Here is a 14,285-nt window from a genome sequence, read left to right as displayed (position 1 = left end):
CACATTTGTTTGAGTATAAACTTTCATGGGCAAAACCCACTTCATCGGATGCATGCAGTGGAAAATACAGTAGGAAGATATATATACACACAGAGAACCTGAAAAATGGGTGTTGCCATACACGCTATAACAAGAGTGAGCAGTTAAGGTGAGCTATTATCAGCAGAAGAAAAAAACCTTTTCTAGTTATAATCAGGATGGCCCATTTCCAACAGTTGACAAGAAGGTGTGAGTAACAGTAGGGGGACAAATAAACGGGGAAAATAGTTTTACTTTGTGTAATGACCCATCCACTCCCAGTCTTTATTCAAGCCTAATTTCATGATGTCCAGTTTGCAAATTAATTCCAATTCAGCAGTCTCTCATGGGAGTCTGTTGTTGAAGGTTTTGTTGTAATATTGTGACTTTTAGGTCTGTAAATGAGTGACCAGGGAAACTGAAGTGTTCTCCGACTGGTTTTTGAATGTTATAATTCTTGATGTCTGATTTGCGTCTATTTATTCTTTTATGTAGAGATTGTCTGGTCTGGCCAATGTACATGGCAGAGGGGCATTGCTGGCACACGATGGCATATATCACATTGGTAGATGTGCAGGTGAAGGAGCCTCTGATAATGTGGCTGATGTGATTAGGTCCTATGATGGTGACCCCTGAATAGATATATGGACAGAGTTGGCAACAGGCTTTGTTGCAAGGATAGGTTCCTGGGTTAGTGTTTTTGTTGTGTGGTTGCTGGTAAGTATTTGCTTCAAGTTATGGGGCTGTCTGTAAGCAAGGACTGGCCTGTCTCCCAAGATCTGTGAGAGTGAGAGATCGTCCTTCAGGATCGGTTGTAGATCCTTGATGATGTGCTGGAGAGGTTTTAGTTGAGGGATGTAGGTGATGGCTAGTGGGGTTCTGTTCCTTTCTTTGTTGGGCTTGTCCTGTAGTAGGTGACTTCTGGGTACTCTTCTGGCTGTGTCAATCTGTTTCTTCACTTCAGCAGGTGGGTATTGTAGTTGTAAGAACGCTTGATAGAGACCTTGTAGGTGTTTGTCTCTGTCTGAGGGATTGGAGCAAATGCAGTTGTATCTTAGAACTTGGCTGTAGACAATGAATTGTGTGGTGTGGTCTGGGTGAAAGCTGGAGGCATGTAGGTAAGTATAGCGATCAGCAGATTTCCAGTACAGGGTGGTGTTTATGTGACCATCGCTTATTAGCACTGTAGTGTCCAGCAAGTGGATCTCTTGTGTGGACTGGTCCAGGCTGAGGTTGATCGTGGGATGGAAATTGTTGAAATCATGGTGGAATTCCTCAAGGGTTTTTTTTTCCATGGGACCAGATGATGAATATGTCATCAGAGTAGCGCAAGTAGACTAGGTGCATTAGGGGATGAGAGCTGAGGAAGCGTTGTTCTAAGTCAGCCATAAAAATGTTGGCATATTGTGCGGCCATGCGAGTACCCATAGCAGTGCCGCTGACTTGAAGGTATACATTGTCCCCAAATGTGAAATAGTTATGGGTGAGGACAAAGTCACAAAGTTCAGCCTCCAGGTTTGCCATGACATTATCGGGGATACTGTTCCTGACGGCTTGTAGTCCATCTTTGTGTGGAATGTTGGTGTAGAGGGCTTCTACCTCCATAGTGGCCAGTTTTCTGGTGTTTTCTGCAGGATCACCAATGGATTGTAGTTTCCTCTGGAAGTCAGTGGTTCTCGAAGATAGCTGGGAGTGCTGGTAGCATAGGGCCTGAGGAGGGAGTCTACATAGCCAGACAACCCTGCTGTCAGGTTGCCAATGCCTGACATGATGGAGCATCCAGAATTTTCAGATTTATGGATCTTGGTTAGCAGATAGAATAACCCTGGTTGGGGTTCTAGGCTGTCTTATTGCCAAGGGACGGAGAAACTCGGCCAGCAGCAGGGGGTGCAGAACACCACCCTAGTGTGGGCGTGACAGCGCCTCCAGGATCCTGACATCCTAGCACTTTACACACCTTCCTGGAGCCTCCCAACACCCCTGGGCTGTCAGGACTGCGATCCCAACCCTACTGATGAGAAACAGGCCTGGGGAGGGGAAGCTACTGCCTCAGGGTCACGCCAAGTATCAGAAGTATGGATGGGACCCAGCAGTCCTCCTTTCCAGCCCCTTCGCTAACCACTGCTGCACACTCCCTCCCACAGCTGGCAATTACAAGCAGGCCCTCATGGCCACTCCCCCTGCCTCTGAGAGGGAGTGTGCTCCGCTGGAGACACTGGACCAGGGGACTGGGAGTCAGGACTCCTGAGTTCCATTGCTGGGCTTCCTACTGGTTCCACTCCTGGTTGTTTTCCTTTTCCTGGGGGACGTTGGGAAAGTTGCTCCCCTATCTAGGGCTCTGTCACCAGCAGTCAAATGGGGATTTCATACTTTCCCGCTATTGGAAAGTGCTGGGAGAATCCCCCCAGCAAAAGCTGCTCTGACAGTGCTAAGCAGCATCTGACCATTCAAAGTCGGAGAGCACTGCCCAGGAGGAGTGTTTGGCTCTGGGGTTTCACCTCAGCCCAGTTTATAGAGAGGGGCCCAGCTGTGGAGTTTGGCTCAAGAAGACCAAGTCTCCAATTTGTGAAGGGCGTTTTGAATTCCAACCCTGTGCTCCAAAGTGCTTGGTGTCAGCTGCAAATTTTAGAAGCAGGCTCTCCACTCCATTTTCCAAATCATTCATGAAACTACTGAATAGTACCGGACCCCGGACTGATCCCTGCCGGACCCATTAGGTACACCCTCTCCATTGGGCAGCCAAACATGGAGAAGGGCTCTTGGAGTCTGGGCTTTCAACCAGCTCTGCACCCACATTACGCTGATTGCAGCTAGACCGCATTTTCCTCGTTTGTTTGTGAGAATGTCCTACGGGACTGTGTCAAAAGCCTTCGTAACACCAAGCTAGATCCCATCTACTGTTTACCCACCTCCACTAGGCCCGGAACCCTGCCAAAGAAGGAAAGAGGATCGGTTTGCAATGATTTGTTCTTGACAAATCCATGCTCACTAGTCCTAAGAACCAAATTATCCTATAAGTGCTGCTGACAAACTGATTGTTTAAGAATGTATTCCAGTATCTCTCCAGCTATGGAAGTGAGGCTAGCTAGTCTGTAAGTCCCAGAGGTCTCTTTGTTCCCTTTTTAGAGATAGGTCCTGTCTTGTTCATGGATGGGAAAATATTCTTTTAAAGGGATCTCAGACGAGAACTGGGGCACAACACCTGGTTTGTCAAGACCACAAAAATGGAGGCAGGAACCTCTTCTCTCCTGCTGGCAAAGAACCCCAGGTACCTAAAAGACAGGGACTCACATCCCTGAATGGGCTTTAAAAATGGCAGTGGTTAAAGATTGGCCCCGACCATTTCTTGTTTCCACACACTAGACATTTTAGCAAACTTTAGAATTCCTTGTTGCTAAACACCATGAAACTCCCCTTTCTCCTTCACAGAGGGCTTTATCGCCCTTTATCTCACTCAGGCTCACAACTGCCCAGAGTTCAAGAACTGTCCTGGTTCCCATTGGACAGATGGGGAGAGCCTGAGGTACAGAGAAGGGAAGTGTCCTGTCACCAGATGGATCAGACTGAACAGGTTTCAAACATCCAGGAGGCTCTTACCTTCTAAACAGGGAAGACTCTTTTCTAGTAAAATCACTAAAACGGAACGTGAAAACTCGAAAGAGGTTCCTCCTGGCGCTCACGTCCGTGAACCCAAATACTTTCTCAGTCCTCAAAGAGAGACCTGGAGAAGGAGACTTGCTGAAGCAAAGCCACAGGGGTCTCTGAGGTTTCCCTGGCCCCTCACCCCTGTCCTGCCTGGCTGATGTCAGCATCTCTCTGTGAGGTCACCACCTCCCCCCCACCTTTGACTAATAGTCTGAGGTCCTGCAAAAGGCCTTTGTGATGTCACTGCCACACCCCTCCCTTGCTGGGCTAATGTCCTGCCCCTGGCCAGGCACTTTGGAGGTTTGAGCTACTCCCTGTGGATCACCCCACTCAAGGAGCGTTTGTTCTAGGCAGCAAGCTGGCTAGACAGGAAAACATCAGACGCTACACTCAGTTTTTCAGAAATTAGTTGACTTTATGACCAGAAGAGACCATTAGAGCGTCTAATCTGACCCCCTTCATATCACAGGCCTCCTGTGTGACACAATAGCTACTTATGGGGCAAACACATTCCAGAAAGGCATCTAGTCTTCATTGAATGACATCCAGGAGATGGAGAATCCACCACTTTCCTTGGTAGCTTGTTCCTGTGGTGAATCATCCTCACTGTTGACTATTTGTACCTTAGTTGTAATATGAATTTGTCTCTTTTCACCTTCCAGCCATTGGGTCTTGTTATGCTTTTCTCTGCTCGATTCAAGAGCCCGTAAATACCCAATTTTTTCTCTCCATTAAGGCACTTCAACACTTCAATGAAGTCACCTTTCAATCTTCTTTTGATAAGCTAAAGAAGTTGAGCTCTTTCAATAGCTCACTAGAAGGCATTTTTCTCCAGCCCTCAGAACATCTGGTGGCTTTTTGCTGCCCCAGCTCCAATTTCACAACATCTTTTTCAAATGAGGACACCAAAACTGGAGGCAGTATTCCAATATCAGTCTCACTGATCCCGTGTCACCTCCTCTGACGTTACTGATATAATCTGTAACTGTATAGATCACCGTTGCGACCACTGTTGTATATTTGCAGCCAATATTGTAGAAAGGTTATTGTGTAAGGGGTCTATGGAGAGGTTCTGACTGGCTGATAATAATTATGCTATTTCTAGATGTGTATCATTTTTATAGTTGACGTTATGAATTCCTGCCCATTTTCCTTCTAGCTAGAGCATTATTAGAGTGTGTCTGTGGCTAATGATGTTGCTGTAGATTGTTCGTTTCCTGCCTTGGCAATTCAGACAGTCCCTTTTCCCAGCATATCTCCAGCACATCATCAGTTCCAGTAACAGGAGCAGGTTTTCTCTGGAGCACTGAGATTTTTCGGGAGTTGGTGGCTCCTTTCTTTCCTCACCCTGGAGTAAACTCAGCTTTTTATTCCATGGTTCATGTTTTATGGAATAACATCAGCATGAAGAAAGAGGAGAGTGAATATCTCACTGTCAGGGCTGAAGGTGGCCACGTCCCCTCGGTCTGACCATTACCATTACGGGAGAGAGGGTTTCAATGGAGTTGAATGCCCTGGCTCAGACAAGAGACAAAGGGATGTTTTGCTGTTCATGGATCTGTGCGAAGAAAATTGTGTCTCTGTGTGAAACTGAGGAGGGAAATGAAATGCCCACAGGGTGGCGCAATGCCCTAAGCTAAGCCAGGAGGGTGAAGGAATCGGGCTGAGGAATGACTGAAGTGGACTCACCTGGGATTGAAATGACATTTGTTTGTGTCGGGTAGTGAGAAATGTGACATGAATTCAGATACAGGGTTGAGGCTTCTTTAGCTCCTTGTAGAATTTGAACTTGATTTCCCAGAAGGGAGAAAGGGAAAGTCTCAGGGCTGCCTTTAGTCCCTGGCTGGGTCTCCTGGGCAGTGGAAAACATCCCTTGTTTGGTGCTGCCAAGGGGATCATGTAGACCTGAGACATCCCTCGACTTGGATCAAAGAGGGAGTTGAATGGAATTTATCACACAACTCTCTCTGCTCCCCAGAGCCCCATGGGGAGAATCTAGAGAAGGGGGAATCATTCCTCACCTGCATTCCCAGAAGAGCTGCTAGGACTCCTTCCTGCCAGCTACTCACCCCTGGATTCACCCTCAGCTCCTGGGATCTTTCTGCTCCAAAGGCTCCAGAGTCCTGGGGTCGGGAGGACGTCCCTGCACAGTCTGAAACACAAGGGAGGTTTCTGGAATTGAAGGAAGGAGCAGAAAATGGAGAGGATAGAAACAGAGAGAAAACGCCTCATCTCTTTCCCCTCCCCGTCCCAGCAAGAATTGCTACCAAGGACCAGCGTTAGGGGAGATGGTGCCCTGGGCAAAACTTGTATTTTGGCACTTTCCCATTGCCCCTGGACGATCCCACTCCCCCTTTGCCCCCTAGCTCCTGCACTCCCAACCCTTGCCCCTCCTTCACCCCTAACTCCTGGCCCCTCCTGTGCCCTAACACCTACACTGTGTCCCCTTTGCCCTTAACCCCCACACTCCCCTCCTGTGCCCCCAGCCACTGCCCCTCTCCTGCACCTCCTTCCCCCCAACCCCTGCACCCCCTCCTTTGCCACCAGTCATTGCCCCTCTCCTGAACCCCCTTCACCTCTGCACCCCCTCCTGTGCCACCAGCCACTGCCCCTCTCCTGCACCCTCTTCACCCCAACCCCTGCACCCCCTCCTGTGCCACCAGCCACTGCCCATCTCCTGCACCCCCTCCTGTGCCCCCAGCCACTGCCCCTCTCCTGCACCCCCTTCATCCCTAACCCCTGCACCCCCTCTTGCATCCATGTGGGGACACTGACCTGTGAACATGGAGCAGCTGGCATTGCTGCCTGCTCCTTCCTGGAACGCTGCTCCTCCGGGCACCTCTAGGGGCTGTGGGGGAGTGGGGGGTGAGAATTGACATCATCTGAGCTCCCTGCATCCAGGTCACTTTCCTCAGTCGGGCTGCATAAGGGGAGGGCAGAGAGCAGCAGCTTCTGATGCTCCCCTCACAGCACAGCCCAGGTGGGGAAAGTGACCAGGACACATGGAGCACACAGTGTTGCTCCTCGCTCCCCCCAGCCCTCTATGGGGCCATGGAGGAGCATTGGGGCAGGGGAGAGCAGTGAGCACCTTTGCACTGCTACACGGTGCCCTTTGACCCCTGGAGCCCTGGGCGGCTGCTGGGGGGCCCCAGCCCTAAGGTTGGCAAGGCTCCCCAGCATGAACAGCAGAGAACACAGAGAGACTGGCCACCCACAAGCAGCGGTAGCCTGGATGGCTTGTAATCGAGGCTCGGGGGGGCTCAGCCCATGACTAGGGGGGCAGTAGGCCCATGACTAGGGGCCCTGGCCAAATTAGGCCCCCCTGGAAAAGTCTCCCTCATGTTGGCCCCAGGACTGGAGGAGCTCCCACTCCCTGCTACGACCCGGGGGCTGCAGCAGGGGCACAGAGCTTCTCTGGTCTCAGGGCCACAGCGGGGCAGGGGTAAAGGAGTGATAGGGTGGGGCCTGTGGGGGAAGGGGTGGAACAGAGGTGACAGTGGATGGGGCCATGGGTGAAAGGTGTGGAAGGGGGCGGAGCCACAGACAGAAGTGGGGGGGCCATGGTTCCAGTGCTGGGGCTCCCACACTTGTTCTCCCTTTCCCTGGGCTTTGGCATCACTACCCCTGCTTAGCAAGTAGTGTTCAGTGGTCCCCATAATGTGGGGTGTGACTTCTAAGGGGACACAGAGGAAGATTCATGGGAGCACCTCAGGGCCCAAGCCAGCCCCCATGGAGGGCAGGGGAGGGAGCACTACTCAGCCCCACTCTGTCCCAGCTCTTCCCCAACCCTCAGCCTGAGACTCTGGCTCCCAGCCCAGCGTCAACCCCTTTACCCCTGTCCGCACCCCTCTCCCCAGCAAGCAACAGCCCCACTCCTCCCAGCCCCGGTTCTCGACCATGGCTTCCGAGAGGCCACAGACATAGCTAAGAGGGCACAGTGTGAAATGTTTGGGGACCACTGGTTTAGAGACATGTTCTCAATCACTTCTCTGCAGTCCAATAAAAGCTATTCCTCACCTACCTACCCCACCATCAGGACGGACTAGGTATGTTCTGCTGCCCTTCACTCATACAGGAAGGAGAATAACATTTAATTGCACTCAATGCTAAAGTGATTTGTCACCCACCACCAACCCAAACTGGTCATTTTGGGGAAGCGGCCCCATCATGCTGCATAGCTAGGCAGAGTAGGTGTGTCTGTGCAAACACGGTCTGTTCCTGAAGTCTTCCCCCAGCTCCTCACTAGATGTGAGGGGGGAGATCATTCAGACCCTGCTTACGCTTAGTATTTAAAAACTCTTTAGTGTCCCTATCCCTGCCGGCCTTAGATTTTTCCTCCTGTCTATTTCCTAACAGCTCAGATGAGGTGACCAAGTGGTTTAGGTGATGGACTACTAATCCATTGTGCTCTGCATGTGTGGGTTTGAATCCCCTCTTCAGCAGATGCATTTGGTCTTCACACCTTCTTTAATAGACAACCATCTCCCCGTTTGGTACAATGGGAGATCAAACAATATTTCTTTTTACAAACAAAAACCTTTTCAGAAACTCAGACCCCCCTCCCATTGCTTTAAATAAAATGTCTAAATCCCACATTTCTAAAAAAATTCTCTAGTCCTGTATTTCTTAGTTTTTATCTCAAACGGTAACAGCCTCATAATCTCCCCCAAACACCCGGGACCTCCCTAGATTATTAAAATACCCCCATCCTGCACAAGGCCACAACAGTGAACCAGAGCTAGTGTCTAGGCCAAGCTGTTCTGAAGGAGGCAACTCAAACATTTTCTCTCTGCTTCCCTTGGCAAAGTCTGATGGAGAAAACAAAATCCCCCAAACTGAAAATTTTCTGCTGAAAAGCCAATACTAGTCTGTTTGGGGACTTTGGTTTGAATGCATTATTATTATTCTCTTCTGATTTATCTCAGTTCAGTGTTTCTACTCCAGATGTGTTTCCAAGTGTTGAATTGTGGGGGAGAGTGTCCAATTCATAATGTCTCTACCCCCCTTTCATAGTTACTTCCAACTTGCTGGAAAGCTCCTTTGCTATGATGTGAGTCAAGCAGTGTCCATTGTCGTTGTGCTATCTCGGAGAAGTCTGCATTGTACACAGTTCCTGGGATAGTCCTTGGGAGTGTGGATCTCTTTAATGGGCCAGCAGTGAGTCTGGCTCCTCCATTGTCACACCTGAAAGGCTGGTGGTGGGCATTTCCCAACCTCATAACATATCTCAGTAACACACACAGAGCAAACTTCATAACTTCCCAACCAATGCTACACACACAGTACTACACAATATTAATGTTCAACAGACCAAGACTTTTGAAATGATACCTCACCAGGCAGACTTTATACAAACCATATCATCATTATATGAGAGTGGTGAATATGGGGCTTCCAGGTGCTGCTTTGAACACAGCGTGCCGCACCTGGGCTTGCATTGCAATGGAGACGTACCCTTAGAGTCCATCTCTCCTGTGATAAAGATGGCAGCGTGGCTGGCCTGGGTCATCTGACTTGGCCACATTGAGCTAAAGCTGAGGGGATAAAAACTGTGGTGCAGATATTTGTGTTCACACTGAAGCCTGGGTTTGGAAACCCTCTCCCCTAATGGGGTCTCAGAGGTTGGGCTCAAGCCCATATAGCACATCTGCCTTCTCTCAATGGGTCGATTGTATAGCTGATGGTCCTTAATGGGCCATCAAGCACGCTAAGCAGAACTGACACGAATAGTGGCCACAACGGTGTTCTATACAGTTACAGATTATATCAATAACGTCACAGGTGGTGACACGGGATCAGTGAGACTGATATTGGAATACTGCCTCCAGTTTTGGTGTCCTCATTTGAAAAAGATGTGAAATTGGAGTTGGGGCAGCAAAGAGCCACCAAATATTCTGGGGGCTGGAGAAAAATGTCTTCTAGGGAGATATTGAAAGACCTCAACCTGCTTAGCTTATTAAAAGATTGAAATGTGACTTCACTGAAGTGTTGAAGTGCCTTAATGGACAGAAAAGATTGGGTATTTAAGAGCTCTTGAATCGAGCAGAGAAAGGCATAACAAGACCCAATGGCTGGAAGGTGAAAAGAGACAAATTCATATTACAACTAAGGCACAAATAGTCAACAGAGAGGATGATTCACCACAGGAACAAGCTACCAAGGAAAGTGGTGGATTCTCCATCTCCTGATGTCATTTAATGAAGACTAGATGCCTTTCTGGAATGTGTTTGCCCCCAAAGTAGCTACTGTGTCATACAGGAGACCTGTGATATGCAGGGGATCAGAAGAGATGCTCTAATGGTCTCTTCTGGCCATAAAGTCAACTAATTTCTGAAAAACTGAGTGTAGCATTGGGAGCAGCGTCTGATGTTTTCCTGTCTAGCCGGCTTGCTGCCTAGAATGAACGCTCCTTGAGTGGGGTGATCCACAGGGAGTAGCTCAAACCTCCAAAGTGCCTGGCCAGGGACAGGACATAAGCACAGCAAGGAAAGGGTGTGGCAGTGACATCACAAAGGCCTTTTGCAGGACCTCAGACTATTGGTCAAAGGTGGTGGGGAGGTGGTGACCTCATAGAGAGATGCTGACATCAGCAAGGCAGGACAGGGGCGAGGGGCCAGGGAAACCTCAGAGACCCCTGTGGCTTTGCTTCAGCAAGTCTCCTTCTCCAGGTCTCTCTTTGAGGACTGAGAGAGTATTTGGGTTCACGGACGTGAGCGCCAGGAGGAACCTCTTTCGAGTTTTCTCCTTCCCCTGCAGTGATTTTACTAAAAAACAGCTGTCCCTGTTTAGAAGGTAAGAGCCTCCTGGAGGTTTGAAGCCTGTTCAGTCTGATCCATCTGGTGAGAGTTGAATTCTAGGCATGGAAAACACGAGCTTAAGGAGGCAGAATTTTATTCTGCACCTGGGATTTTGTCCCTTAGAATCACTGGGGACATTAGCGTTTGTCCTTTTTGTTTCACCTCTTCCTCCATCCCTCCCTCCTCTTCTTCTCTTAGTTCCTTTGTCCTTTTACCTGTTCCGCTCCCAACAGCAGGAGGGTGTGTGTGTTGCGGGGGAGTGCTCTGCAGCTCCCACTGTGAGAGGTCCACCCAAAACTGTGGAGCTGAAATAGTGCTCGGGCTGTGATCCCCACCAGTGACCTGGGCCATCCTTTGGGCTCTCTGGTGAGAACCCTCAGCCTCCCCTCCTCAGTCTCTACCCTGATTGGCTGAGCAGGGGGTTATTGACAGGAAGGAGACTCAGGTCCTTGTTGTTCTCTTTTAAGACCAAGGAAATAAGCAATAACCAGTTCTATGTTTGATGAATTTTGCTGCTTCTCTGCATTGTCCCTGATTCTCTCTAACATTGCAGTTCTCCTCAAATACTTGCTGAATAATTACTGTCACTGTTGGTGATCAGGAGCTTATCTGAGAGCACTTTACTTAGGTCATTCAATGGATGAAATTCAAGATCCGATGGTTAGTTTGAAAATCAGGGCTCTTGGGTCCTATTCCCAACTCTGCCCATGACTGGCTGTGTGACCTAAGACAAGTCGATTCTCCTTTCTCAAGGCTTGTCTACATCACAAAATTGCAGCGCTGGTGAGGGGGTTACAGCGCTGCAACTTAGGAGGTGTACACATCTGCAGGGCATCACCAGCGCTGCAACTCCCTGTTTGCAGCGCTGGCCGTACTCCCATTTTGTCTCGGGTGTAGAGGATCCAGCGCTGGTGATCCAGCGCTGGTAATCAAGTGTAGACACTTACCAGCGCTTTTCTTGACCTCCGTGGAATAAGCAGGTATCCCAGCATACCTGAGGAAGCCTCTGGTAATCAAGCAGGTCTCCTTCCCCGGTTTGCTCTCGCGTTCCCCGAACCCCCGAGCAAGCAGGTCTCCTTCCCTGCGGTTTGCAGGAGGGTTCGGGGAACGCGAGAGCAAACCGCAGCAAAGCTGGTCTCCTTCCCCGGTTTGCTCTCGCGGTCCCCGAACCTCCGTTCAAGCAGGTCTCCTTCCCTGCGGTTTGCTCTCGCGTTCCCCGAATCCCCAAGCAAGCAGGTCTCCTTCCCTGCGGTTTGCAGGGGGGTTCGGGGAACGCGAGAGCAAACCGCAGCAAAGCTGGTCTCCTTCCCCGGTTTGCTCTCGCGTTCCCCGAACCTCCGTGCAAGCAGGTCTCCTTCCCTGCGGTTTGCTCTCGCGTTCCCCGAATCCCCAAGCAAGCAGGTCTCCTTCCCTGCGGTTTGCAGGGGGGTTCGGGGAACGCGAGAGCAAACCGCGGCGAAGCTGGTCTCCTTCCCCGGTTTGCTCTCGCGTTCCCCGAACCCCCGTGCAAGCAGGTCTCCTTCCCTGCGGTTTGCTCTCGCGTTCCCCGAATCCCCAAGCAAGCAGGTCTCCTTCCCTGCGGTTTGCAGGGGGGTTCGGGGAACGCGAGAGCAAACCGCGGCGAAGCTGGTCTCCTTCCCCGGTTTGCTCTCGCGTTCCCCGAACCCCCGTGCAAGCAGGTCTCCTTCCCTGCGGTTTGCTCTCGCGTTCCCTGAATCCCCGAGCAAGCAGGTCTCCTTCCCTGCGGTTTGCAGGGGGGGTCGGGGAACGCGAGAGCAAACCGCGGCGAAGCTGGTCTCCTTCCCCGGTTTGCTCTCGCCTTCCCCGAACCCCCCTTGAAGCCGCCCAACAGCGCTGCAGTGTGGCCACATCTAACACCACTTGCAGCGCTGGTTGCTGTAAGTGTGGCCACTCTGCAGCGCTGGCCCTATACAGCTGTACTAATACAGCTGTAACAACCAGCGCTGCAAAATTGTAGATGTAGACATACCCTCAGCCTTAGCTTCTCCCTCTTTCAAGTAGAGATAATAATGATCCGCTCCTACCTACCTCACAGTGCGTGGAAGCAGGACTGGCTCTAAGTTTTTTGCCGCCCCAAGCAAAACAAATTTTGGCTGCCCCTACCCCAGCCCTGGGCTCCCCACCACACGCTCCTGCTGACCGAGCCCTGGGCTTCCCCCCACCGGCAGCCGCCTGCCACCCCAGCCCTGGGCTCTCCCCACACACACCCCGTGCCAACAACTAGATTTGTTCTCCCCAGTCTGAGCTGCTCCTGTTTATACTCCGGCTCCAGTTGGAGCACGCCCAGAGAGGGTGAGGGGGTGTGGCCTCTTCAGCCTACAGGGTGCAGTTAACCCTAGCAGTGCCAGTGCAGGGTTGATACACCTCATCACAGACAGCATTTCCCAAATTTTGGGATTAGCTAGGAGATCTCTTCAGGAGTAACCTCCTGTAGGGACTGGGTCACAAATGCTTTGGGAACCAAATACCTGGGTGTTTTCCTAGTTCCAAGTCACTTGCTGTGGAATTCTATCCCTAGATCATCTGAGAGAATATTGACTTAAACAATTGAACTACTCTGTGACCATGTGCACTTACTTTGGTCAGTTGTACCATTTGGCGTCTGCTGCTGTTCACCTTTTCAGAGTGGAGATTTAAACACACAACTGTTTCTTTGATAATATGTCCAGCAGTTTGGAGTATTCTCTCCTGTTGACTGAACTGTATTTGAATTTTCTCCATGTCATCATGCAGGGATAAGGGGGAAAAACAAACCTGAAGTAAAAAAGTGGTCATTTGTCTGAAATTTACCAATAAATCTGAGCCACAATCTGTCAAACAACACTAACATGCAGGTATATGACCAAGGAGCCTTCATGAAAGATAGAAAACCCATATCACAGAGAGGTAGAAGACACTTTCATTTTAATTTAATTTAAAGTGAAATTCCAGACTAGGTTACATCTGATGTCTCAAAATCAGGAAGAGAAATTCTCCCCTGATCCACTGAAACCTGCTTCACCCAGTGTTATTTATTTACAGGAGTTTTAGCACCTTCATAACGGGCGGAAAAAACAGCTGACCTTCCCAGAAGTGGCTTTGCCAATAGAGGGAAAAGGGGAATTGAACAGTGCTTGGGATCCATTTGAAATCCTCTTCCAGGTCTGTGTCACTTTCATCTCCTGTCAGAGTGACTGATTTAGGATCAAAGACGTCCAAGCACCATTCCCAAGCATGGACAGCCAAGAACATGACCTCACCGGACACGTTGGGAAGTGAAGGAATATGAAGGGGTGAACTCTACATGGCTCAGGCACAAGGTAACAGTTCTGGGGGTGATGGGGTGACTCAGAGATTCCATCCTTCCCCATCTCCTTCCAGCGTCACAGAGCCTAAAATGCAGGGGCGGCTCTAGGTACTTTGCCGCCCCAAGCACGGCAGGCTGGCTGCCTTCGGCGGCTTGCCTGCAGGAGGTCCCTGGTCTCCCGGATTCAGCGTCACGCCTGCGGAAGGTCTGACGAAGCTGCAGGACCAGCGGACCCTCCACAGGCATGCCACCGAAGGCAGCCTGCCTGCCGCCCTCGAGGCGACTGGCAGAGCGCCCCCCGTGACTTGCCGCCCCAGGCACGCGCTTGGCATGCCTGGAGCCGCCTCTGCTAAAATGGCCCTTATTTCCCTGACACTGCTCCAGCTCTTCAACATATTTAAATCTATTTTAAATGAGAAAAAAAGTCAACAAAATAACTGCTGTTCTGGCCAATCCAGGGTAACGTGAGAACAACTGGGAATGAGACAATCTGTCCTCAAAGAGGAACTTGACGTCTC

General features: G+C 50.4%; 1 protein-coding gene across 1 annotated transcript in view; it reads right to left on the bottom strand.

The window, feature by feature from the left end:
• The window catches only part of LOC115642642 (zinc finger protein 436-like), a 936,374-nt gene that overhangs the window by 602,230 nt on the left and 319,859 nt on the right, over positions 1–14,285 (bottom strand). The window lies entirely within an intron of this gene.

Source organism: Gopherus evgoodei, unplaced genomic scaffold, assembly GCF_007399415.2.
Source record: "Gopherus evgoodei ecotype Sinaloan lineage unplaced genomic scaffold, rGopEvg1_v1.p scaffold_43_arrow_ctg1, whole genome shotgun sequence".
Lineage (NCBI taxonomy): Eukaryota > Metazoa > Chordata > Testudines > Testudinidae > Gopherus > Gopherus evgoodei.
This window is presented reverse-complemented; position numbering and strand designations above follow the sequence as displayed.